The 25,796-nt window shown below is 40.7% G+C and overlaps 1 protein-coding gene across 2 annotated transcripts in view; it reads left to right on the plus strand.

Annotated features, from left to right (window-relative positions):
- The first annotated feature begins 469 nt into the window (after positions 1-469).
- Positions 470-25,796, plus strand: part of peak1 (pseudopodium enriched atypical kinase 1) — a 106,575-nt gene continuing 81,248 nt past the window's right edge. Inside the window, exon 1 of one of the 2 annotated variants that reach the window (XM_033014752.1) lies at positions 470-613. The gene's annotated coding sequence lies outside the window, so the exon portion shown is untranslated. The remainder of the gene's footprint in view (positions 614-25,796) is intronic. The other variant, XM_033014751.1, reaches the window with a different exon arrangement.

Raw genomic sequence — 25,796 nt, forward strand, 5'->3', positions numbered from 1 at the left:
AACTCATAATTTGTCTTTATCTCCAGTCTAAACTAACCAGCAAGCAAACAGTGATTTTGTTTTGCTTCACTTTCAATGTTGGTTATTTGCTTGGGTTGATATATAAGAGGGAGTTAGATGTGGCCCTTGTGGCCAAAGGGATGGAGAGAAGGCAGGGATGGGATACTGAGTTGGATGATCAGCCATGATCATATTGAATGGTAGTGCAGGCGAAGGGCCGAATGGCCTTTACTCCTGCACCTATTGTCTAGGTTTCTCCCCTCCCCCTCCCCTGAGGGGGGAAAGTCCGTTGATGCCGCAGCTCGCTCGAGCTGCCCGTTTGCCCGCGCTGTGCGCGAGCCCTTGGGGGGGGGAATGCGTGCGCGCGCCCGCCCGCTCTCCACCACAGCCATTCCCCTGCCCTGGCGCTGCCGGCGTGCGCGCGACAGACCCCCCTCCAGCCGCGCGCGTTGTCGGGAGCGCGCGCTGTCGACTGTTTTCAGTCCGCACCACAGCGGCGCGGCAGTGAGGGGGGGGGGAGATAAACGCGGCCGGGAGAAGGGGGAAAAAGGGATCAATTTGAGGTATTTTCATCGGTAAATCCAGCGCTGCTGTCACCCTCCTCATCCGAGAGGTAAGACCCTTGTGTTCTACCGCTCCCCACGGTTGTGGACCTCGGTGAAATTGAGTGTTTGATTTTTTTTAAATAACTTTCAGCCGGGGCTGAGGGTGAGGGTGAGCGAGCGAGCTGCCTCAGCCCCGGCCGCCCCCCGAGCGAGCACGGCTGGCAATGTGGCCAGCACCGCATACGATCCAAGACGTAGCCCAAACTTGCAAGAAGAAGCACCACGATCTTCACTCCATTTCTCCCCCTGGTTTTATACCGTTGCAAAAAAATCCCACGGTGAAGAAAGTTTGCGCATTGCTAGCCAACGACATCTCTCCCCCTCATGCAAAGTTAAACGGTTCCTGCCAAACTTTTTGTTTTGTGAAACACCTCGGCCAATGCAACCTGGGCTGGGAGAAAGGTTTATCGGATTCATTTTTATCGTGAAATCCGCATTTCTATTCCTCTGAAAGTCCTTGAATGGCGGATAGACTTCCAGCCCAACTCTTGGGTAGTGGGAAGGGAAAGACCTTGATTTCTTTTCGCCTTTGCAGATGGTTTAAAAAAAAATTGGTTGGCAAAAATAAACCGAGTGGGTGGAAAGAGGCATTTTGTGGGCAGGACGTACGCTTTCCTTGACCATGCTGTCCCGTCTCGGACTGCTGCACCACCATAGACTTACGGGTGTGAGCGATGCAATTTGTATTTACGTTTGTTTGCGTAAAGTTAGGGATTTATTAGAATACAGCTATGCGGAGTTGTGCAGTGGAGAAAATACGATGGATGATAAATGTTTTTGCGGAAACTAAAGGGCAGAACGATATTTCTTATCTAGTGTTCCATTATGTTTACATATTGTAATACTTGTTATTATACATTGAATTTGATACAGTACTGTTTATTAGGAGAACGGTATTATGAAGCTTTCTCATATTTTGGAAATATAAAGAATGCAATCTTGTGTTTAAAGCGATTCCTGTCGTTTTTGGAAGAACATTTGTGTTAAACTGGTTGATCTTTGAATCGTAGATGCTAAAGGAATAAAACCTAATTTTTCCTTACTACATTGTGGCATACTTTGATATCATCTACATTAGAATAATAGTAGTTTATGAAGACAATATTCACTTTTAAACAGCCACATGACAAAGATTTGTTCTGGGATTCAGTATTTGCGTTGAGAGTAGGTGACCAATGATTCGGGTCATATTCAAAAATTGAATAGCAAATATGAAAGTTGAACTCATCTTTTCCAGCAGATTGACATAAAGATTTTAATGAATTAATTTTTAGTGACAGTAACATAAATCCCATGTTCGTTGCATTGTGTCCAGTACTATAAATTGAATAGGTTTGATGACTTGTATTGTACTCTGTGAATATGATCAATATTTCAGCCATTTATAGATCTCAAACAAATGAAGCTGTAGTTCATCTATGACATTTAACCACATGTTCTCGTAAACCTCTGCTGCTGATCGATTCATTGTCCAAACTATGTATTTGATTCAGTGGTAGTTTGTATACGTAATATTTTGACATTGGTCTTAAAATAGTATGAACTGAGCTTGTTGCTAGTTGCTGAGGTGTCTGTGGAAGGAAAAGTCATAGTGATAGTCTTGAATTCCACGACATATTGTAATTGCTAATAAATAAAATCGGCACCAAATTGATTGAATTTGATAGACATGAAGACAAGTGAAATGGAGGGACTATTTTCTACCAACATTTTAAGTGCAGATACATTGTTATACATATAAGTGGTTGAATTACATTAACTACAGTACACCAAGTAGTAAATACTAAGTGATTTTTGTGCAGTGGATAAGATTTTTCAAACATGTCCCTGGCTGTTGTCTGATATTTTGCCCTCTGTAAAGTTTAGCTCATAAAAACATTGACTCTCCTCGTCCTAACTTGCAAAAAAAATCCTGTTCATCTGTTTACCCTGAACTTCTTTGCCTACTGGTTAAGCAATGAAAGATTGCTCAAATCTGCCTAATGCACACAAGGCAGAACATACCCAGTTTGGCTAATTACTCTCCAATCAGTCTATTGTCAGCAAAGTGATTGAATGAGTCAACAGTGATATCAAGAGGGCATTGCCTACTGATAACCTGCTCATTGATGACCAGTTTATGATTCGCAAGGATCAGTCACATTTAGTCTTCTTTCTCCCTTTATTCCAAACATGATTGAATGGCTCGATTCCAAAGATGAAGTGACAATGGGTGTCCTTGACATAAAGGCAACATTTGACAAGGAGCCTTGGTAAAACTGTTGAAGTTGACATTGTGATTTTATTGAGCGAAGTAGACCAAAGGAGCCAAATACATGCTTATGCATTTTCTCCTGTTACAATACCCCAATGGTTGGGAAATGTTCTACTTAAAAAGGAAAATGGTTGTGATTTTAGGGGTTCAAGCATTGTAGCCCCAGGTCATCACTGCATACATTCTCAGAGCAATGGGCCAATCCAAACCAGTTTTTGCTGCAGCTTGTTATGTATCATCGGCATCAAAAGTCAAAATCCATTGATAATTCCCAAGAAAAGAAAACATTCCATGTTAAGCATGCAGCAAGACCTGGACTAGGTTTAGACGAGAGCTGATAAGTGACAGTAACACATGTGACATGGAAGTGCCAGGCATGACCATCTTCAACATGATGGAGTCTATCCTTGGCATTCAGTGTCATTTATTGATCCTTCTCTGAATCCCCCACTGGCAATGATCAGGAACTCAACTCACAAGCTACATTGGCAGATAAGAGGCTGGGTATCCTGTAGCGAATAAATCACCACCTCACCATATTATCAATAAGGCACACATCAGGAGCATGATGGAATATTCTGTATCTGTCCAGATGAATGCAAAAACAATAAAAGGTCAGCAACATGCAGGACAAATCTGCTAGATTGGGACCCCACCCACCAATCTAAACATTAATAACCTTCACCACCTTTGTGCAATGGATAACTACGCACCCTTTAAGGGCCTGTCCCACTTACCCGCTTTTTTTTTTGGCGTCTTGCCAGCGCCCGTCATAGTCGCAGCCAGGGGTGGAAATTGCTATCAAATCATGGGAGGGGGGGGAAGGTGGCGGGACACAATTTCTTGGCGGTCGCACATGCATGTGCGCACACGCGAGGCTTCGGCAGTGCCCTGTGGACGATAGCATCGGGAACTGACCTGGTTGGTGACCGACTCCGAACTCCAGCAACAGCAGCTTCGTCCGCTCCGACTCATGGTGCCTCAATCGGCCCGTTCGCAGGGCCTTTCATTGCCCGGCGCGGTTTAAAATCGGACACGGGATCTTCCATCGCCCAGCAAGGGATTCTACATCAGGAACCTCGACCGCCTCGGTGCAGCAATTTGACCGCGGGGCGGTGGAAGATCCCGTGGCCGTTTTTAAGCTGTGCCTGGCCGGTCGATGAAAGGCACCGTATACAGGCCGATTCAAGCTCCGCTCTATGATCTTTGCTCCACCAGGACGTCTCCCTCCTCCAATCACCGTGCTCTATCCTCAGTCCCACCCTCTTACTTCCGCCTCTGACCAACATCTCCCTCCAATCATCACGCTGAATCATCATGACCCCGCCCATTGCCTGCTGACCGATGTCTGTCTCGTCCAATCGGCGCCCTCAATCATCAGTCCCACCCCCACTGTCTCGCGGAAATGCAGATATTTTTTTTAAAAATGTTCACTGAATTTCAAAATCCGGATTACAAAACATGGGATGGGGGGGGGGGAAATTGTCCCCCACCTCTCAAAACATGAGGGGGAAATTTCTCCCCCCCGGGATTTCCGCCTATGTTTGCAGCAAGCGGCTGAAAACTTTGAAAATCCAGACATGTCGTGGGGGTGACACCTGTATGCTCGTGAGTAGTTGCCCATCGAGTCGTACCTTTTTCTGGTCGCTGCTGGATTTTCAACGTGTTGAACATTTCCGGCCACCTGCTGCAACTATGACGGCTGCCGGCAAGTCGCCGAATAAATCGCCTAAGTGGGACAGGCCCTTTACAAAATGCACTGGACTCTCCTAGACTAATCCAACAGCATCGTTGAAACCTGCAGTTTCTATTGTCAGGCAGGACAAAAGGAGAACACCAAAATAATTCAGATCGTGACCCTGCATCAGGATACTGCTGGTCGTGATCTGAATTTTTGACATTGACTATCTCTTGGCCTCCCTAGATAGATGCTGTTCGACCCGCTGAATTGTTCCAGGTCTTTATTTAGTTTCAGATCCCAGCATTTGCCGTCCCTTGTGCCACTAGTACATTCATTTTTTTTCCCAGCCAGCACAGCATTCCGACTTACAAATATACTGCCGCTCGTCTTTTGTTGCTGGGTCGAAAGCGTGGAACTCCCTAGCCCATGACATTCTGAGAGTGCCTTCATGAGAAGAATTGCAATGACTCGGGTTGGCTTGCTGCCAACCTTCTCAAGGTGAATGAGATATGGACAATAAATGCTGGCCTTTGCAGTGAACTCTGCATTCTAAAAAACACAATTAAAACATGTTTTACATTTTATAACATATTTAAAAAAAATATGGTCCCTTTTTGGCTAATCTCTGTAGAATCTTGTTCAACTCCATCATGCACTGAGATGAGTATTACTCTCTTATTTATTTTGTTTGCACAGACATTGGCAGTTATGTCTTCAGCTACCAAGACGGGGCCTGGAATACTTCTCCTTTAAAATAAAACTCCTTAAAATGTCCCTCTCTGTCCAAACAATTGGTCATCTTACCGACCATACCTGTGGCATTCCTGTAGCACCTCTATGTGCAACATGAACTCTTATATTTTCTTTACTACATTCTGAACTATTTTTACTAGATCAGTAGTTGATCATCTCCCATTTTATAATAAAATATGTTGGTGAGTTTCTGAAGAAATCACGGCTTTAGTATGTCGGGGTATTGTCACCTTGGCATTCATGGGTTATTATATCAAGTGATACATGGTTTTCAGAATGTGGTTTCAGATAGAAACATAGTTACACAATTGAATAACATTTAAGTTTTTCCTGTTTATTATGGTTATTCATTCAATGTTATTGAAACATCTCACTACAGGATGTTAATTACCTGATTTTAAATGAACTTGCTTATTTAGACGATTAGAAATGGAAGTGAAAACAAATGAAGATTATTTCTTAAACACAAAACATGTATGAAAATGAAACAAATAAAACTGCAGATGCTGGAAGTCTGTAACAGAGAAAGAAAGTGAGAGAAAAACTTACCAGGTCTGACAATAATTGTGGAGAGAGAAGCAGTCAATATTTTGAGTCAGTAACCTTCATCAGAACAGTAAAGGAGATGAAATAGATCCTTCCTATTTTAAGGTCCCTCATTTTATCCTCCATCCACATTTTCTTCAGCTTCTTCTGTTACAAAGAAAACAACCTTATCATTTTCATCATGTGGTGCCCCTGCAAAACTCCTGCACAAAGATCCAGCACAATCTTACAAATTATCTGCCTTCCTTTGGGGTTCTGCAGAGGTTAATGCGAGAGAGGAGTAAGCTGTTTTTTTTCTTCTTCTTCCAGCCCTCCATCTTCCTCATGCAAATCCCATAAGTAAAAATAATGCACACATTCGAGCGTTATTAAATGAAATTGGACCCTAGGCCAAGACAGATGATCAAAAGTTCGATTAAAGTGGTAGGCCCTAAGGAGCATCTGAAAGGACAAAATAGATGGTGAGGTTTGCAGTGGAAGCGAGAGCTATCACTGGTAACGTGTTTATTTTTGGCAATGAGGAGAATTTGAAGAGAGAAGGTAGACCTACAGTGGTTTTTTGGCCGGAGTTATGGTGAGAATAAGTTTACAGCATGGATGAATTTGAGAGTGGGCAAAAGAGTTATCGGGGTATTGCTTAACTGTGAGCCAGTGTTGATTAACAAGAAGATAAACATTATGGATTAATAAAACCCTTGCCACCAGCAAGTGCTGGCATTATACATTAGTGCTGTCAAGCTTAGAACTTTATGGACTTGCTGTGCATTACTACCCCCTTCCATTACTACCCCTTACTCATTTCCATTACTAAACAATGGAAATGAGTAACTTGCTTTTTAAGACTTAATGTACAGTATGGCTAGAGAATCACCTAAGTATTAAGAAAAACTGTACAGCAACTTAATGATTTGAAATTGTTTTCTGTATTCCTTGGAAATGTATTAAGAATAAAAACAATTGGAACTTCTGCCTTTGAACCTCGGAAACATTCTATGCGCAGGATGGGTCTTCAGTCTTTTCTTTCTGTAAAGAGAACTGTCCCAGGCCTGGTCACCCTGTCATTTGTTATCTCAAGAATCATTCTCATGTATCTCTTGATTTAAAGCCTTCACATCCTTCTTATCAGGTGAAACCAGAATTGAAAATAATATGCTGCTCGATGCTGGAATAGTGTATGAATTGAAAATTAAAAACAAATTGATGCTAGAGGCACCAGAGGATTAACCAGGTCAGGCAGCATCTGTGGAAAGAGAAACAGTTAACATTTCAAAGCCAGGGTACAGGTGCTCTCTCCTGTATTCATTCAGGACTCACAATCTTCGCTGCCACCTTCACGTGGTCCATCTCTAACACTTGCCTTTTCTTTCCTGGATCTCCTTTAAAAGGGGTAGACTAGCTGCCAAATTCATTACAAGCCCACAGATTGTTTTGACTATACTTCCTCCCATCATCTCCTGCAAGGACTCCTTTCTATTCTCCAAGTTCCTTTGCCCCTGTCACATTTGCTGCAATGATGAGACAATTTGTACAGGTGCCTGTGAAATTTCTTCCTTCCTGAATTGTACTTGACAGTTTTTATCGGCATTCCATCTGTTTTACTGCTTTCAACCCTTCCCCTCAGTGACAAAGCGAGAACAGAGTTCCCTTGATCCTTCTTTTCCATGAGGCTCACCTCCACATTCTTTGCAATTTCTGGCAGCTCCAATAAGATTCCACCACCAGGCACATATTGCCGTTTGCTCTTTTCAGTATTTCAAAGGGATGGGTTTGTTCCTTTGTTGACCCTGGTCCACTCTTCCATCCACACCCAATGTTCCCTGTTTATTGGCAGTTTCGCAGGATTTGTAGTGCCCGTTCTTTCACCTCTTCCCTTCCCACTATTCAGAGAACCAAACAGTCTTTCTAGCGGTAACAGTGCAGAAAGGTTAGTTTGGACATGTTGCAACCTTTAGTTCTCGATTAGAAATTCTCCAAGTTGAGGTAACTTGCTTGTTCTGCCTGCAGAAATGACCACTTCTGCCATTATCAATTTGGCTGTTTTCTTTCTTCTGTTTGCATAGTTTAGCCTCCTTGGCATATCACACTGTGTTACCATTAGTAACAAATTACATAGACAAAGAAGTACAAACTGATCCTAACAGCTACTTAACTGCAACATTAACATATTTGGTCTCACTCTATCAGTAATGAATCAGCAAGATTCATTTGTTTTACCCATTCCTTTTCAATCTTCTACTGAAGACAAAACTAACTTTTTTTTTCTGCTTCCCAATTCTGTAGAAGGATTCAGGGCCTGAACGTCTTTCCATAGATGCTGATTGACCCATTGAGTGCTTAGCAAAATTTCCTTTATCTTACACTCTATTCATAAACCCTAAATTAAGTTAATGATTTGTGCATATTTACCGCTGCTCCTGCAACTCTTGGAACTGTGTCCTTTTTATCTGTTTGGATTATTCATGTTTCTCCTAAAATGCACATTTCCACATCATTTATTTTATTAACGTGTTTGTATCCTGCTGCATTTATTAGGCTCTTTGCAGGTTACAATACTACCTGGATTTGTGTCATCTACAAACTTAGTAACTGTGGCTTGTGCCCCCGTCGAGGTAATTGGGTAAAATAAAAAGCAGGGGGCCTGATACAAATCCCCAATGGCACTGCTCACCTTCCTTTAGTTTGGGGGGGGGGGGGAAATTCATCTCAATTGTCTGTATTGAACCAATTTAGTATCTATGCTATCGCTGTTCCGTTTATCCCATGTCCTTTAGCTTTGCTGATAGATGTGTTATGTGACAATTTATCAAGAGCCTATGGGAAGTTCACCTACACTCAATCAACTGCATTTTCATTTTTTTTTGTCTGTTACCTCATCAAAAAATCAGAACAAGCACAACTGCCCTAGATTAGTTACACAATAAGCACAACTGCCCTAGATATATCCTTGCTGGCTTGCTTTCATTAATCCATTTTCCTCCAGGTGACTGCTCTTGATCCTTTTTAATGTTTATAAAAGCTGTTCCACCAAGGATGAACTCACTGGCTTGTGGTTGCTTGGTTTTTCCTTTCTCCTTTTTTATTGAACAGGAGTAACATTGTTAATCTTCTCTTCACTGCCACCACTCACTTGTCAAAAGAACATGTAAGATTATATTCAATACCTCTATATCCCCTCTAGCACAGCTACAAAATCCAGTGATGCATCTTTATCCAGGCAGTTTGTTAATAAATATCTTAAATCCACAGACTTGCATTTTCTAGTGATCGTTAGTTAAAATAGTTAATGATCAGATTCAAGTTCATTCTTCTATATTTTGTCAATAAAGACAGTTGAGTCAATTGCTTTGTCATAGCTCCACCTCACTGACTCTTACGGAATCGAGTCCATATGTGGTGCGGGATGCTGGGTTGCGGGAAGGGGTGAATGGGAACACGATTCATTAGATAATGGATCATAGCCTTTGAGAACAATTTTTATTTATTTTGAATGTTTGATATAGCCATCCCAATGAATAATATCTCTTAAAATACTAACCCTGTGCTTATCAGGAGAAATTAGAACAGATATCTTCAGTCTTGATCAGAGGTCAAACTAAAAGTTGGATCCTGTTGGCCCAACGCAGGGGATGCTAATCCTGGGAACCTTCCTGTGTACATCTCAGCACTACACCAGCCTGAAATTATCCAGTGCCTTTTGAGGTAGTAAAACCACGGATTACTGATTGTAATCAGTGGGATATAGATCCTCCCCAGGTTACTGTGTATGAAGGAACTGCAGATGCTGGTTTAATCCGACGATAGACACAAACTGCTGGACAGGCAGCATCCACGGAGGGAAGCATTGGGTGACGATTTGGGTCGATACATTTCTTCAGACTGATGTCGGGGGAAGTGTGAAGGTGTGAAAACGGCAAAGTGAATGGAGATCAAGGAAAATCTAGAATAGATCATTGTTAGCTGGGAGAAGGTAACAACAAAGCAGATCGAGATAAAATGTAGTCAGAGACAGTAAGTAGTTGGAGAACTGGGAAGGGGGAGGGATGGAGAGAGAAAGCAAGGGTTATTTGAAGTTAGAGAAGTTCAATACCGTTGGGCTGTAAGCTGCCCAAGTTCCTGATGCCCATCTTGTGTACAGCCTGTATGATGAAGCAAGCACAAAATGCTGTAGGACCTCAGCGGCTTGAGCAGCAACTCTGGAAGACATGGATAGGAGACGTTTCAGGTCTGGACCATTCTTCATACCTGAACAAGGGCCATGACATAAACGTCACCTATTCATGTCTTCCAGAGATGCTGCCTTGACCTGCTGAGCTCCTCCAACACTTTGCTAGCTGCTACGGGACTGCAGGCATCTTTTGCAATGTGGGAACTTGGTTTGTGGTCATATGTGGTCGAGTTAAATGTCCTGGTTTAATTACCAGTTGCTCTTGGTTGGCTTATGTTCTTATTTAAATACATTGCCTGGAGGCCGCACATCCAACTTGTGAACTGATAACGAACAGTTCTCAGGAACTGAAACCTGTCATAGCCTGGGGAGGAGCGGTTGCCTTAAGTTTGCATGCTCTGACCTGACTGCTCTATTTCCCCATGTTACCCATTTCTGTACCCTGTGTTATCCTTTATATTTCACACTTTAAATCCTTCCTCTCCTCTCCACCACCTTTCAACTATCCAGTTTAAAGCTTTTAGCTCTTGTTATTTGAATTGCTAGTTAGCTTTCCTTTAAAATCTGTTTTCCAGGTTCAATTTTGCTTCCGCACCCACCTGAATTTGTATTGGTGTTATTAGGCTTGCTATGACATAATCAAAATTAGATTAATCGGTTATTGCACTTCGTGCGAGGTTGTGAGCAAAATTCTAACACTGGGAATGGGAGACAAAGCTCAAATTGTATCCTCAACCAGGCGGCACGGTGGGGCAGCGGTAGAGCTTCAGAGACCCGGGTTCGAACCTGATGACAGTTGCTGTTTATGTAGTTTGTACATTCTCCCTGTGGGTTTTCTCCGGGGCTGCAGTTTCCTCCCACACTCCAAAGATGCGTAGGTTTGTAAGTGAATTGGCTTCTGTACATTTCGCCTGGTGGATAGCATAGTGGGTGTGCTCGATAGTCGGCGTGAACTCAGTGGGCCGAAGGGCCTGTTTCTACGCTGTCTCTCTAAACTCTAATAATCAGGGAGCTGAAAGCAAGTGTCATAGAAATAGAATTGTGGAATAGAACACAACTCTGTCTGACAGTTCCTCTCCTCGTCCCCCAGAAAATGGTTCATTCTGACTTGTCACTTTTAATCATCATGGCTGAGACTCGCTTAATTTACCTCAGTTCAAAGGTTTGACCTGAGACTGCAGAAGGGCACAATTACTCGCTATTGTAGCCAACAGATCATGAGAGTTTAGAGGAATGAATGGACATTCAATTGAAATATATAATTATGATGAAGATAGACACAAAAAGCTGGATTAACTCAGCGGGACAGGCAGCATCTCTGGAAAGAAGGAATGGGTGACATTTCGGGTCGAGAATGGTCTCGACCCAAAATGTTAAGTGGGAAGGGATGAGTTAACCAGGGAGTTGTGGAAGGAACAGTCTCGGCGGAAAGGGGTGAAGATGGAAAAATGTGGCTAGTGGTTGGATCCCGTTGAATCCTCTGGTCTGAAGAAGGGTCTCGACCCGAAACGTCACCCATTCCTTCTCTCCAGAGATGCTGCCTGTCCTACGGAATTACTCCAGTTTTTTGTATCTATCTTCGGTTTAAACCAGCATCTGCAGTTCCTTCTTCCACATAAAATTATGACGGTCTGGATGCTGGGAGAATGTTTCTCCCTGGCTAGAGTGTCTGGAATGATCAATGACAGTTTTTATTTCAGTTTTTCCTGTTTACTCTGAATTTTGAAGTGCAATGATAACTTACCTGTTCGTTGCACTATTAAATTACAATTTCTGATGCATGTTGGTTTGTTTCTTGAGTGTAAACTAAATAGCTTCCATCTCAGCATGTAAAGGAGCTTTTTTAAAGTCTTTGTGTTTGAAGATAAATGGTGTACGAGTCATGATTTGGTTGGAGAAGGGTTGACCTATCTGAGTTGATTAGCATTATTTTCAGATAACAAAAAAATTCCAGCATATAAATGGAATCATGTTAAGGAAAAGGTCAGCAAGTACTTCTTTGCTCTCTGTATTCTGTTTTTGCATTCTCCTTAGAATTCTTTATTTGTCCTTTAATGTTTTTATCGGAATCCTTTAATTTCCCTTCCTGTAAATCCTCTGTGATCTCCAATGAACTTGGTCCATATTCTTCTTTTCAATTTTCCACATTCAATTCATATAATCCTTTTATTTCTTTCAGTCTTCTCCAGATATTTCCTTTAATTTGCTGTGTCTGCAGATCAACGCGCAGTATTCAAAGTAGAAATTGCTTGAACACTCATCGTGTCAGGCATTATTTTTGGAAAGAGAAACTTCAGAACCCTCTCTATTTCCTTTTTTTTTGTAGTTATGTTTTCACTTCCAAGATGATATCAAACTGAAATTACTTTGCATCTCCAGTGACGGTCAAATAATAGCACAAATAAATGAGCACAATTCATCCTCAACATTAATAAATATGCAATGTTTTCTGCCGGGCAGCACCTACACATGCACCACATGAAAGGATTAATATGGATACCACAAAGCCTGGGTTTTAAGTTGCCTTGGACTCCTTTACCGTTGGATCAAGAGGTTGCTCTGTGAAGTCCATTGGGAAGCTGATGTGAAACAACGGCTTGTTACTTATCTGCTCAGGTCTCAAATGGGCGGATTTTGTCACTAAAAATATAGATCACATTATCGGCTGAGCCACAGCATGGGGATTTTCAAATTCAACGACTTGTGTTTGCAAGCCCCCAACCGTTCTCCTGATTCTCTTTCTGCTCTGGCCGTTGCTTAGAAGTGATCACTGGACATAGAAAGGTTAAAGGAGACAAATATGATGGTGGCCCAGTCCCTCAGCTTGCAAGTACCTCCTGACTCTTGTCTGCTGGAGTATAAGGAAGCGTGGGAACTTGGCTTGTTTTGATGCTGTCTGCTTGTTTGTCAAGATGATTGATGTCTACACAGGCCACATCTTCAGAATATGGCAAAAAGGGATTCATTTAATATTTTTCATTCTCCATTTCTCTGCATGTTACTTTGGTGGAGTGAATATGAATGTTTTGTGTTATTTTCCAATTTTCTCACTGAAGATGTCTCTTAATGATCATTCTCTGCTCTAAATATTTTCCAGGCCACACTTTGAGTATGACATTTTATTTGGAATACTTCCGAGGGTCCATGTGAATCATCTGCCTGTCATTGTCTATCCTGAGTGTCTAATGTTCACACATCCAGTCGAGATAAATATCAGCATGCTGCTCATTGTTAGAGAACATCACAGACAATCTTGGTTATATTCTCACTTTAAGTAATAAATACATGCACTTTCCTTTATTACTTGAGTGACAACTTTATTCTTCGTCCAGATATCTGAAGTCACTTTGATGCCCCAACGGAGCTAAACAGGAGCATGGATTAAATTGAACCTGAGAACCTCTAGTCGTATGATGTAGCATTACTCTAGCTGGTGATAAGATTCTGCTCAATCATTGCTGCATTTACCAAATAAGGTATTTGGATAACATCAGTTTGTTTACACAAGATAACCCATTCAATCGTTTTGGTGACAATTTAGCAAATTCTATTTATACACAAAATAAGCAAATCAGAGGGCGGTGGAGGCAGGTTCTCTGGATGCTTTCAAGAGAGAGCTAGATAGGGCTCTTAAAAATAGCGGAGTCGGGATATGGGGAGAAGGCAAGAACGGGGTACTGATTGGGGATGATCAGCCATGATCACATTGAATGGCGGTGCTGGCTCGAAGGGCCAAATGGCCTGCTCCTGCACCTATTGTCTATTGTGTATTGTCTATTTTGGGCTGAGCAGCATGAACCTATTTGTTAATTTATTGGAAGTATAACAGTTTCATTACAGTTTTGTGCTGAAAATGCAGACATTCTTGCTCTTCCTGGCTAGACCCTTCCTGCACCAAGTATTCATTTGTGAGACTCAGCACTTCCATGTTTTCTTTCTTTCCCATGACTGCCTGTGCTTTGGGAATATGACACATTATAGGTCTCCACACCTGCATTGTTCAAGAATAATAGTTCGGAACTGATGAATTAACATCCTAACGACATGTCCTTTTTTTTGGGAAGGGCTGGATATGCCGCTTGCTCTTTGTTGTATCATTTGGAAAGTGCTGAAACCGTAATCATTGCATTCTTTATTTTTTTGGTTTATAGTTCTATGCATTTAAGTTAAATTCACAGTGGTAGATCTATATTTTGGCAAAAGCTTATACACTAAAATCTTTGCTATTCAACTTTTCGTGGTGCAATGTTAGAAATAATAACAACATTAATTTATCCTTCCCCATTTCCTTTCCTCAGGCATTGATATTTAGCATTGTGTTGCTGGTTGCAGGACTTGGTGGTTTATTAGCCAAATTAAACTTTCCACAGTGTGTACATACATGCCTTTGCCAAAGCTTTCATTTGCAGTCAAGCATAGTACAGTAATTAATGCCTGATGCAAGGAAACCAAATCCCTTCCATAGAGTGCTACCCCTGGATGAAATACTAAGGGTTTAACTTCTGATACATCTGGTTTGCATTACAAAATAAATGCAACAATTGGGAGCATCAGTAATCTTTACAAACATTAATTGCCCTTTGCAGGTTGAAGTCTGATAACAAAGTAACAATTATGAAAATGTACCAGAATAAAAATGGCACTCCAAATGCCTATAAAAGTGTCAAAAAAAAGAGACCTAAGTGGCACTAATATCATAGAATAGACCAGTTAAGCCTCAAGTCTGAGGAAGGGTCTCGGCTCAAAACGGCAACTATTCCTTCTCTCCAGAGATGCTGCCTATCCCACTGAGTTAGTCCAGTATTTTGTGTCTAAGCCTCAACAAGTTTCCCATGTCAAATCTGTTTGCATGAATTCCCTGTGGTTCTTTGGGAAAGTCATTTTCATGAAATGCAGTTCCATTTTGTTTTATTAATTTGCAGCATGTGGGTGGTGTTGGTGAGGCCAGCATATATCTCCTTTTTTTTTGTCCTGGAGAGGATGGTGGCGAGGTACCATTGTTGAACTCTTGCAGCTCTTTCATGGAGTACAGTTGTTGGTGAATTACATGATTTTGAAATAATGATGCTGAAGGAACAGCAATTTATCTTGAAGCAAAGGATGTTGTCAAAGAAGATTGAAGGAAAGATTATTTTACCACAATTGGATAGGATTTTATAAGTGATTTTAGAAGAACTCTGACAGGTAATGGAGAGATTCAAATTGTCCCTGGAGAGATGGGTAAGAGGAGGAGGATTTGAGATGAGAGCAAATTCAAGAAATGTGTCGTGATTAGATGTGACAGTGAACTGCAAAGTTTGGGGAGGAATGATGGTGGCGAATTTGAGTCGGAGGGGAATAGTATTCATTAATAATCCATTAATATGTGAGTCGGGAATGTTTGGTGGCCAGAGGTTAATGGAGTATAGGGTCAATGGGACAGATGTTGGGTGTAATGTTCAGTGGTAGAGGTGAGATGGAAGAGACATTGTGGAAAGATGTGAGTTTAATTACGTGAGACACCTTTAGAAAAAAATCTAGTTGCCTCTGCAAAGGAAGCTTCGGGTGGTTCTAAACGGATGGAACCACGCACCAGACTTCATTGTCTTTAATTTGGTGTCAGAAAATTGGCTCTAGAACGAGTCTCAAAACATCTGTGCATGCAGTCCTGTTCGCGCAAAGGAGCTCATTTAAGTGATACGACTACAAAGAGGCAATGTTGAATGTAATTCTGCAATCCAAATTTTAAAAGTCGCAGCAGAATTTAAATGGATTAAAAAGGTGATATGTGGAAGAAAATATATAGAATTGTCAGGAAATGTTCATTTAATTAGCTTGGCAGTGCATAGTGTGCACATGTTTCATTATCTTTGAATCTCCAAAAATATGTTAAATATTTGACCTGGGAGCAAACTTGCAAATTGTGCAAACCAGTTTGGGTAAGGATGTGCATTTAAAAACAGTGAAATTGTCTTTCTCAAAAGGATCATGTTATCTAATTTCTGAAATTGGTATTTTGGTAACTTGTAAATACAGGAGAGAGCAGTAATAACGTTAATTGAAATTTAAAATAGTTTTCTTATTGTCAATGTAATAAAGGGCGATTTATATATGCACATCTTGATCCCTGTTGTACATTTAAGGTGAAGTTAATAGTGCTGTGGAATTTTTCATTTTATGCTGCAGGGTGGATTCTGCAGTTCTCATAGCAACAAATAGAATGCATTTCCAACTCTGAAAGAATGCAATTTCTTCTCGGTGCCAACTTAACATCTTACTGTAATTGCAATGAAAATACGTTACCTATCCTATATGGTAAAGGAGAGCTCTTTGCCCCTTGTTGATGATCCAGATCATTTGGTCATACTTGGGCTCGTGTGATCTCAAGTGCCTCGTTTTCCCAAAAGGTCAGTTTAATGAAGGTTCCTGATCCAAGGTAGCTTAATTATTCCTTGTACCAAGAATAGCTGCATCCTTTTTAAGATTATTCATCACTGACTAGATTAATGTCTCTACTGGAACTGCAACTGAAACCTAGTAAAGTTTAATATTTCAGTATCTTTTTGTGCTTCAACATAAAATGAATAACAGGATCATGAACTCAGTAAGCATGAATACAGAATTTAGTTTATAATGATACCCGTATGTGACATATACAGCAACATTTCTGCATTGTCTTGAATATTAATGAAAGGAATTAACAATTACATTTAAAAAGATTCATATACTGACCAATGTAAAGTTGTTCTGATGTGTAAAATCCAGCATGTCTGTAGAAATTTATTGGATGGAACTGCAAATGCTGGTTTAAACTTCTTCAGAATAGTCTTGACCCGAAACATCGCCTATTCTTTTTCTCCAGAGATGCTGTCTGACCCACTGGGTTACTCCAGCTTTTTTTTTTTTGTCTATATGTAGAAATTGTTGAGTTCCCTCTGGTGACAGGAATTTGGTAATGCAGGGTTTAAATTTGGCCTCCTTAAATCCATGAGATGAAGATATTGCACAGGTTTTGATCCCAAAATAAGCACACTGGGTTTACCCTGGCTATCATCAGTGCCTGGTGATAATTATTTGATGCAATTTTTGCTATAAAATCCGTGTTTTTGGGCTTCATAAATTTGTGCAACCAGCTAGTTCAATTTCCTGCCTGCAATGAACATTCTGCGTATTGTTTACACATGTCGTCTTGAACATGCAGGTCCATTTTGATGTTGATTAGCTATTTGGTCTTTGTGAAGACCTACTCTGCTTTCCTAAATGCACTTTGGGGAAAAGCAAAGCCATTCTGCTTAATGCTTAATACTGCTATTGATTTTCTCCCTCGATCCGTCTCGGGTTGAATCATGTGCTCGCAACATTACATTTTAATCTTTTGTTCCAACTGCCTCTGGTACAATAAGTACATACCAGTAAAAATCCAATAATGTTACCTGATAGTTCAGCATCTGGCCCTGGTACCTGATTCCTGAGCTCCCTTTCATTCCCTGGCTTCTGGGCTCTGTTTAAACTAGTTGGGTTCACTGGAAGATTAATTTTTCTATGTGTAAAATATAAAATATTAGTGAAATAAATTTGTGTAGGTACACTAATCTGGTGGTCTGGAAAATATACTTGCTCAACATGACCAACATTTTGAGGGTGCTACATCAGTGGCATTTTACTGTACTTTCACTTACTCTTCTGCCTCAACCCATCTGTTGCAGAAAACCTCACCCATTTTATTGTTGTAATGCTAATCATAAATCAATAAATCTGATATTCCCTGGACTACTTTCTCATTTGGCACTGACCATTAATCAGTCGAACCCTAGCTGCACATAATCTAATTTTTTTATATCCTAAATTACACCGGTTCCTGAACATGCGGAATAGATGTTTGCAATAAAATGGCAGTGCAGCTGATAGATTGATGAAGATATGCATACAGGTTTGATGTATAATCTTAATAAACTGTTTCCCATTGAGGATTTACAGGTTGAGTTGAATATGAAGTTACTGCAACATTAATTGAAAGAGTAGAAGATTTTTGAGAGTCATGTTTTGTGGAAGTTTATAAATATCATCATCAAAAAAGAGGGAGGCAATAATTATAAGAATTTCTGGAGTTCACAGACAAAAACTAAAATATAAAGCCTGTGTGTCAGAGACAGACAGACAAGTGTGAACACTGTAGGGTGAGGTGATTGTATGTCAATGGATACGTTTTGGGGTCAGTTTTCCACTTTCCATCTAATTCTATCGTGAAGAGAGCAGTCTTTGGTGGTTTGGTGCAGACAACATTGTACTCTGACAACATTCATAATGTATTACACAACTTAAATTGGTCAGCATACATTAAACTCTCAGATACTGACATTTTTATGCATGCATTTTAAATGTTAGCTTACAACCAAGCATTTATGTCTCATGTCTATTGTGAACAAGATTATTTCTCTTCAAAAGTTTGGATTAGAAATAACTGGGTGACATCATTGTTCCTTGTTCTAGTATCCAAATTGATGTTGAGTGCAGCTTAACCATTTAATCATGGAATAAAAATTAGCAATTTACTGTAAATTAATAGTTTATTTTCTTAAATGTAATAATCTTCTTTTTCTTAAGCCATTTGCTCCTCTAGGGAGCTATGCCATTGACAAATGTGATAATGACATTTCCTTTAATTTATCCCAAAGAGTTCATGTTTACAATATTCTATTTATATACGATGCTCCTGTACATTACTTTCCTGCGTCTGCACCCCAACTTCATCTCTTCCTGCAGACATCCACCCTTGGTGATTTCACCTGCTGTTTCACCCTCTTGAAACTCCCTCCCCAAATCCTTTTATGTGCCATGGATCTTTTAAGTCCTAGATTTAAGATTTTTAAGTACTCCTTAAAACTATCCTTCCATCTGTGTCTTAGTCCTAGACCAAACACCAAGAAGCATGTCTAATTCTCACAGATGACTGACAACTGATTAAAATGTTTGAAATTTGATCCTATTACCCGATTGAAGCAGTTGAAAGTGACCATGAAAAAAAAAAACATTTCACTAACATAATTGAAAATTGCTGAGCTGCAGATTGCTTTTATGATTTTCTATGGTGTGACTGGGGGGGGGGGGGAATACCAAAAGATGCTGAGAATTGTGATTTCCAAAAACTAATTTGTTTTATTAATGTTTTTACCCTGCCTGGCCACGATATATTTGTGTGATTTTAGTCATGATTAGTTATGTTACAGCATGATGCATAATACAAATAATGACTTAAAAAAAAAAAATCATTTTCAGGATCTGGGCAATGCAGGCAAGACTATTTATTGCCCACCCCTAATTGCTTTGGAGAAGGGGCAGCATACCTACCGCCTTGAACCACTGAAGTATTTCTGGTGAAGGGAGGGTGTCCTGAGATTTAGACCCAGGCACATTGAAGGACAGCAATATATTTCTCAGGCGGGATGGTGTTAAACTTGAAGGGATGCCTGGAGATGGTGAAAGAGATTGTGGGTTTGGGAGCTGTTATTAGAGTAGCTTGGGTAAGTAACACAATTTACTGATGGTACACACTGCAGTCACTGTGATGGAGGAAATGAATGGTTGGACTTAGCGCCTAGGGTTAATGGAATCAAGGGATATGGGGAGAAAGCGGGAACGGTGTACTGATTCTGGATGATCAGCCATGATCATATTGAATGGCAGTGCTGGCTCGATTACACCTGCACCTATTTTCTATGCTTCTGCAGTGTAAGGTTTTAGCATATATAAAAAGATCAATCAGTACCATTAGGATTTCAGTAAAATGAAATCTGAATCCAGTGATTTATCGAACACAACAGCTTCTATGGAGTCACATATTAACCTCGTACCTAAACTGGAAAGGCTGTTATCTGAAATTGTTGAATTCCCTGTAAAGCCTAGAGTCTTGCTGGCAGTTTTAAACAAAACATGTTTTTTGACCAGTAAAGTTGGAGTAAGTCTTGGTAGTCCATCATGCGATATGAGACACTGAAATCCATTGATAAAACACAGATTTGCGAGCCGACTCTTTGTTTGTTATGCCTCTGGACTTCACATGGCAGATACATTTAAAAAACTTGTAAAGAAAATCAATTGCAAAACCCTGCCTCTAGCTTTGTTGTTCCATCATGGTTGTTTCGATGACTAGGCATCCTTGCTACTCCAGCCGCCTTTCCCCCTCCCTGTTCAGAGCAGATGACAGTTCTGTGACCATGTTTCTTTCCATCATTTCACTTTAGTGAAATCCTGATCGATCTTTTTTATATATGATAAAACCTTCACAACTACTAAAGACATTGTAAAAGCACTTTAGATTACAAAGTGTATGATTTATTCTATTTGATCAATAGTAAAATGGAAAGATTATTGCATAAAATATTTTCTTTGCTGGCCGCCCAGTGTAGGGGGTGAAATAATTATTCTGAAGATCTACAGAATTTGAATCATGCCAGTCATAGTTAACATGTTTATGTCTAACCTGTTAAATTTATATTAATTCCTCATATGCTGCATTTACATTATTTCCTTGTACACTGTCCCACATATCATCTACGCAATTCCGTCTGTTAACTTCAAAGTTGGCTTGTGCAATCAATTAAAAATGCAAATTTATGTATCTTTGTTGCTACTTTAAATTAATCATGCAAACATTAATGGAGGAGGAGGAGCCATCTTGGTGAACGGCTGCTAGCCAGCAGCCGTCCGTTTTAACTCGTTTTTTTAATAGTTTTTAGTGAGTCCTGTTTTTCGTTTGTAGGGGATATGGACTTTTTAATGTGGGGGGTAGGTCTCAACTTTATTTCTAGGTCCCTACCTGGTCGGTGTGGCAGCTTTTTCTCCGGGCTGCCCGTCGACCCGTCCTCGTGGCCTACCAGCGGGCTTGGAGCGCCGTTTCCTGGTGGGGACCGCCCAGCACCTCGGCCTCGGTGGCGGCACAGCGCTGGAGCGCTATCGCGGAGCGGAGTGGAGCGGGCGATGCCTTGCCTGGGTTGCCGCGTGGAGCGACGCGCTGGAGCTCTGGTGAGCTGGACCGCCGAGAGCAACACCTCCGGTCTGCGGAGCGGAGAGGCGGCGCCGACTTTAACATCGGGAGCCTGGGAGCTCCTAACCGGCGTGGCCTTGTCGGCTCCGGAAGCCGTGGTCTCCAACCAGGAAGCGGCCGTTCCAGGTGGCCCAGCCGCCGAGAGGACTCTCCCGACGCCGGGGCAAGACCACCCGGTGAGAACGGCCAGGAACATCGGGCCTCCGTAGAGGCAATTGCGGTGGCCTCAATAGGCCTGACTTTGGGGTGAACTTGGGGTGGGGACTGGACTTTGTGCCTTCCTCCACAGTGGTATCCATTGTGGGGGGATGATTTTTTTGTCTAATGTAATCCTGTAAGTCTGTGTCCAAGATGGCTGCCGGGAAGGGAGAGTGAACGCTGGCGCGCTTTGGCTGCCGCTGCTCTCTCTTCACACTGTGTTTTTGATTTTCTGTTTTTGGACTGAATTCTGTTTTTAATTTGTGTCTCTGTGATGTCTTTATTACTTATTTTATTCTGATTATATGTTTTTATTTCTATGAATCTATGTAAGGTGTCCTTGAGATGTCTGAAAGACGCCCATTAAATAAAATGTATTATTATTATTATTATTATTATTAATATCAAGTTCAAGTTTACATTTATTGTCACATGCACCAATTGGTACAGTGAAATTTGGGTTGCCCTACAGCCATACGAATAAAAAAGGAACACAACACACGATAGAATTTAACATGCACATCCCCACACAGCAGAATCAACGTTTCCCACTGTGAGGGAAGGCAATAATGTCCAGCCATCTTCCTCCTTTTTCACCCGTGGTCGGGGGCCCCGATGTTCAGGCCCTCTCGGTGGGATGATCGAAACTCCGACGTCGGAACGGAGAACACTCTCAGCGGTTTGGAGTTCTGAATCGGCCACTTCCTACTGGAGACCTCGGCTCCCGAAGTCCACAGGCCGAGCTGGATAGAGATTCACACTGGCGCCCTCGTCAAAGGGATCCCAGAGCTCCGCGATGTTGTTCAGCGCCGCCAGCAGCTAATATTAATATTAATATCATAGTAATATGGGTTTTATTCCTGTCTGAAAGATATTTCACTCAAATTTATATTGTCTGTTAACCAATTACCTTTGAATGTTACTGATATGAAGATTTGAATACATAGCAGCAGTGAGCCAGTTCCTTTAAGCAGCTGAGAACGTGCTAATTTTCAGTGCTAAAAACTTTATGTAGATTATGTGTAATTATACACCATTTTCTAATGATATTAAGAAAGTGTTTTGTACTAGTAATTAATTTGTTCTGCAAAGTAATTGCATCTTATCTTTGAATTGCTGATCTTCATAATGAATGGATTTTCAATTGTTTCTTGAGGCTTCATGTCCAGTTAATATTTATAATCTTACTGTCTTAATTTATAACTACAACAGCATTCATCTGTTGTATGTGAGGAGATACATAATGCATTTTTTAAACACAACTGCAGTAATTACAGAGTATAATCAACTACTGATACTTATCAGTTATACTATCCCTAGAATTACTGATTGGCTAGAATTATTTTCAGCATGACATATATGTTGAGATTGTATTATGAAATCATTCATGCTTTTTGGATGAGGTATGGCTACAATGGGGAGACCATGACCAGAAACTGACCAGAAATGTGGAACTGTGGTAGTTATGTTCTAAAGCTTTAACATCCATTAATAAATAAAACATTTTGAATGCCTATGATGAAATTGCATCAGCCAACATTCTAGTTCTGTTGAATGTGAATTCATGAATTGTGTGTTGAATAAGTGCAAGCAGCAATCGGCTTTGAAATTGTGTATACAAAGAATGCTCCTCTAGTCTGGAAATGTATTCAGTTAGACCATGAATGGTTAGGTAATGTGCACATGCGTATATAGATATATTTGTTCAAGTTGGAGCTGACCTTGCCATCTGAGATAGTACATTAGTGGATAATGGGAACTAACTGTTTCTAGAAAAGGATTCTACAATCTTTTGAGGAAAGTGCCACAATTTCATTAAAAAAACCTAGTAATTCTGTTTTTTTTAAAAATCTTTCAAAGAAATTGGGTCCGCCTGAACGAAACAATTACGATGAGCATACATTCATGCAGCCTTTAATAATGAAAAATGTTCATTGGAAATTAAGAATCATATTTTGATTTGTATTCAAAGCATGCACTGACTTCAGGTTTAATATTTAGTAATGTTATCGTATTCAAGAGATCATTTCCTATTGAGCGGGCAGGAGGGCAAGCTGCTTGCTGTCGTCTGGAATTACTGTTATACCAGTTGCTGGGATATGTCTGAAAGCAATAGCAACAACTCTCCAAGCTGTGTGTAAGAAGGAACTGCAGGTGCTACTTTAAACCGAAGATAGACACAAAAAGTTGGAGTAACTCAGCGGGACAGGCAGCATCTCTGGAGAGCAGGAATGGGTGACGTTTCGGGTCGAGACCCTTCTTCAGACCAGGGGATCCAACGGGATCCAATCACGAGCCACATTTTCCCATCTCCAACCCTTTCCGCCTTCTGCAGAGACTGTTCCTTCAGCACTCTGGTTAACTCATCCCTTCCCACCCAAATCACCCTATCCGCAGGTACCTTCCCTTACAACCGCAGTAGATGCAATACCTGTCGCTATACCTCCTCCCTCAACTCTGTCCAGGGACCTCAACAGTCCTTTCAGATTAGGCAGAGGTTCAAGCACCTCCTCCAACCTCATCTACTGTATCCATTGTTCAAGATGTGGACTCTTATACATCGGTGAGACCAAACGCAGACTAGGTGATCGTTTCGCAGAACACCTTCGCTCAACCCGCCTGAACCTACCTGATCTCCTAATTGCTGGACACTTTAATTCTCCTTCCTATTCCTACACAGACCTTTCTGTCCTCGGTCTCCTCCATTGTCAGAGTGAGGCTAAATGCAAATTGGTGGAACAGCATCTCATATTTTGCTTGGGCAGCTTACAGCCCTGTGGCATGAATATTGATTTCTCTCACTTCAAGTAGCCCCGGCATTCCCTCTCTCTCTATGACATAGCATCTGAACAGTTGTGTACAATTTTCCGTCTAACAGAGGGTCTATGTGACAGATAACACATGAATAATATTTCTTGAGAAAGGTTATAGCAGAAAGAACAAAATGATTGTGATAATGAATGAATACAATATGTAATGAGTATCTGCTGAATAAAAAATCTAATGTAGCCAGTGAGACTATTATGACATGTTAACATGCTATGGATTTTTCATCTATAGCTTCTAGTGCTTTATCTATTTGTGTCGTGTAAATAATTGTTGAATAAATTGATTTGTTAAAAGTACGTAGTATTCTTAAAATTTCAGGTGAACGTATTTACTCAATTGTGCAGACTGAATAATTCTGGGCAGAAGCAATGCTCAAGTGACCCTAAGCAGATTGGATGATCAAATTTAAATTCCTTATTATTAATGCTTAATTAAATCTATGATGGAGATGTATTTTGACTTTAATGCTTCTGGCAAAGAATGAATGAATGGTTGATGGTTGAGATTGATCCCTTGCTGAAACATGCATTGTAAGTCCAGTGAGAATATGATTGTACTTCACTATTCATACTAGCATGTTTTCTATAACTTAATACGAGAATGGCTCCATGGGCAGATACAAGAGCAGTCCCAAGCTTCTGAAAGTGTAATCCAGTCAATATTTTCACAAATAAAGTAGTAAACAATAACAAAATGAAAGAATGTGGGAGTTAACTCCAAAGTATATAAAACGTATAAGGGTGAGCCTTGGAAGACAAATAATTCAGCATGTCTCCAATGACATAATCTCTACAGATGCACCATACAAAGCATCTTATTGTGATGCATTAAAACTTGCCTGGCAACTACTCAGCCTAAGACTATAATAAATTGTAGAGGGCTGTGTACGCAGCCCAGTCCATCACACATACCAGCCTCCTCTTCCATCAACTCCAGCTACGCTTCAAGCTGCCTCTGGAAAGCAGCCAACGTAATTAAGGGCCAGTCACACTCCAGTCATTCCCTCATCTCTTGTCAGGCAGAAGATAAGGAAGCTTGAAAGCATGTACCATTACTTTCAAGAACTTCTTCTCTTCCGCTGTTATCAGACCCTGGGTGGATCTCTCATTAGCTAAAGATGTAATCCAGATCTGCCAAACTACCTTGTTGCAGCCGCTGCACTTTTTTTATATCTGCACTTTCTCTGTAGCTGGACCTTTTTTTTCTTCTTTTTTTTTTTTGCACAACCTCTTACACATGTGTACTCCCTTATGGATTATTTTCTCTGAAATGTCAGTCATTCAACGTTTGTCCAATTTCTGTGGCTAATATCCTCTAATCCAGACAGCATCCTGGTAAACCTCTTCTGCACCCTCTCCGAAGCCTTCAATTTTCAAAAATAATATTTTCAGGTTATTTTAGAATCAATTTAAATCGTGGTTTGATTTGCATGCTGACTTGTATGGTATCGTGTGGGGCGCCTAGTCATAGCAATATATAAAATATATTTCGGATTGTTGGACTCTGAGTTAGCCATTCTGATGACGAGCTTTCACTTTCCTGGTCCTGGTTAAGAAGAGAGGAATGATTCACAGAGAGTTCTGCTGATCACTTTATAATGACTTTTGGGAGAGTCCAAAGGTCCTCAATAGGGTCAATTTCCTGTGTGATTGCTTCTAACATTACACCAGAATATTGGTAATCAATGTCTAAACGTGCAGAAGAATGAATAGTTAATGTGATGAACTGGGCCAGAGAGGAAG

The sequence above is a fragment of the Amblyraja radiata genome, chromosome X (assembly GCF_010909765.2).
Source record: "Amblyraja radiata isolate CabotCenter1 chromosome X, sAmbRad1.1.pri, whole genome shotgun sequence".
NCBI lineage: Eukaryota > Metazoa > Chordata > Chondrichthyes > Rajiformes > Rajidae > Amblyraja > Amblyraja radiata.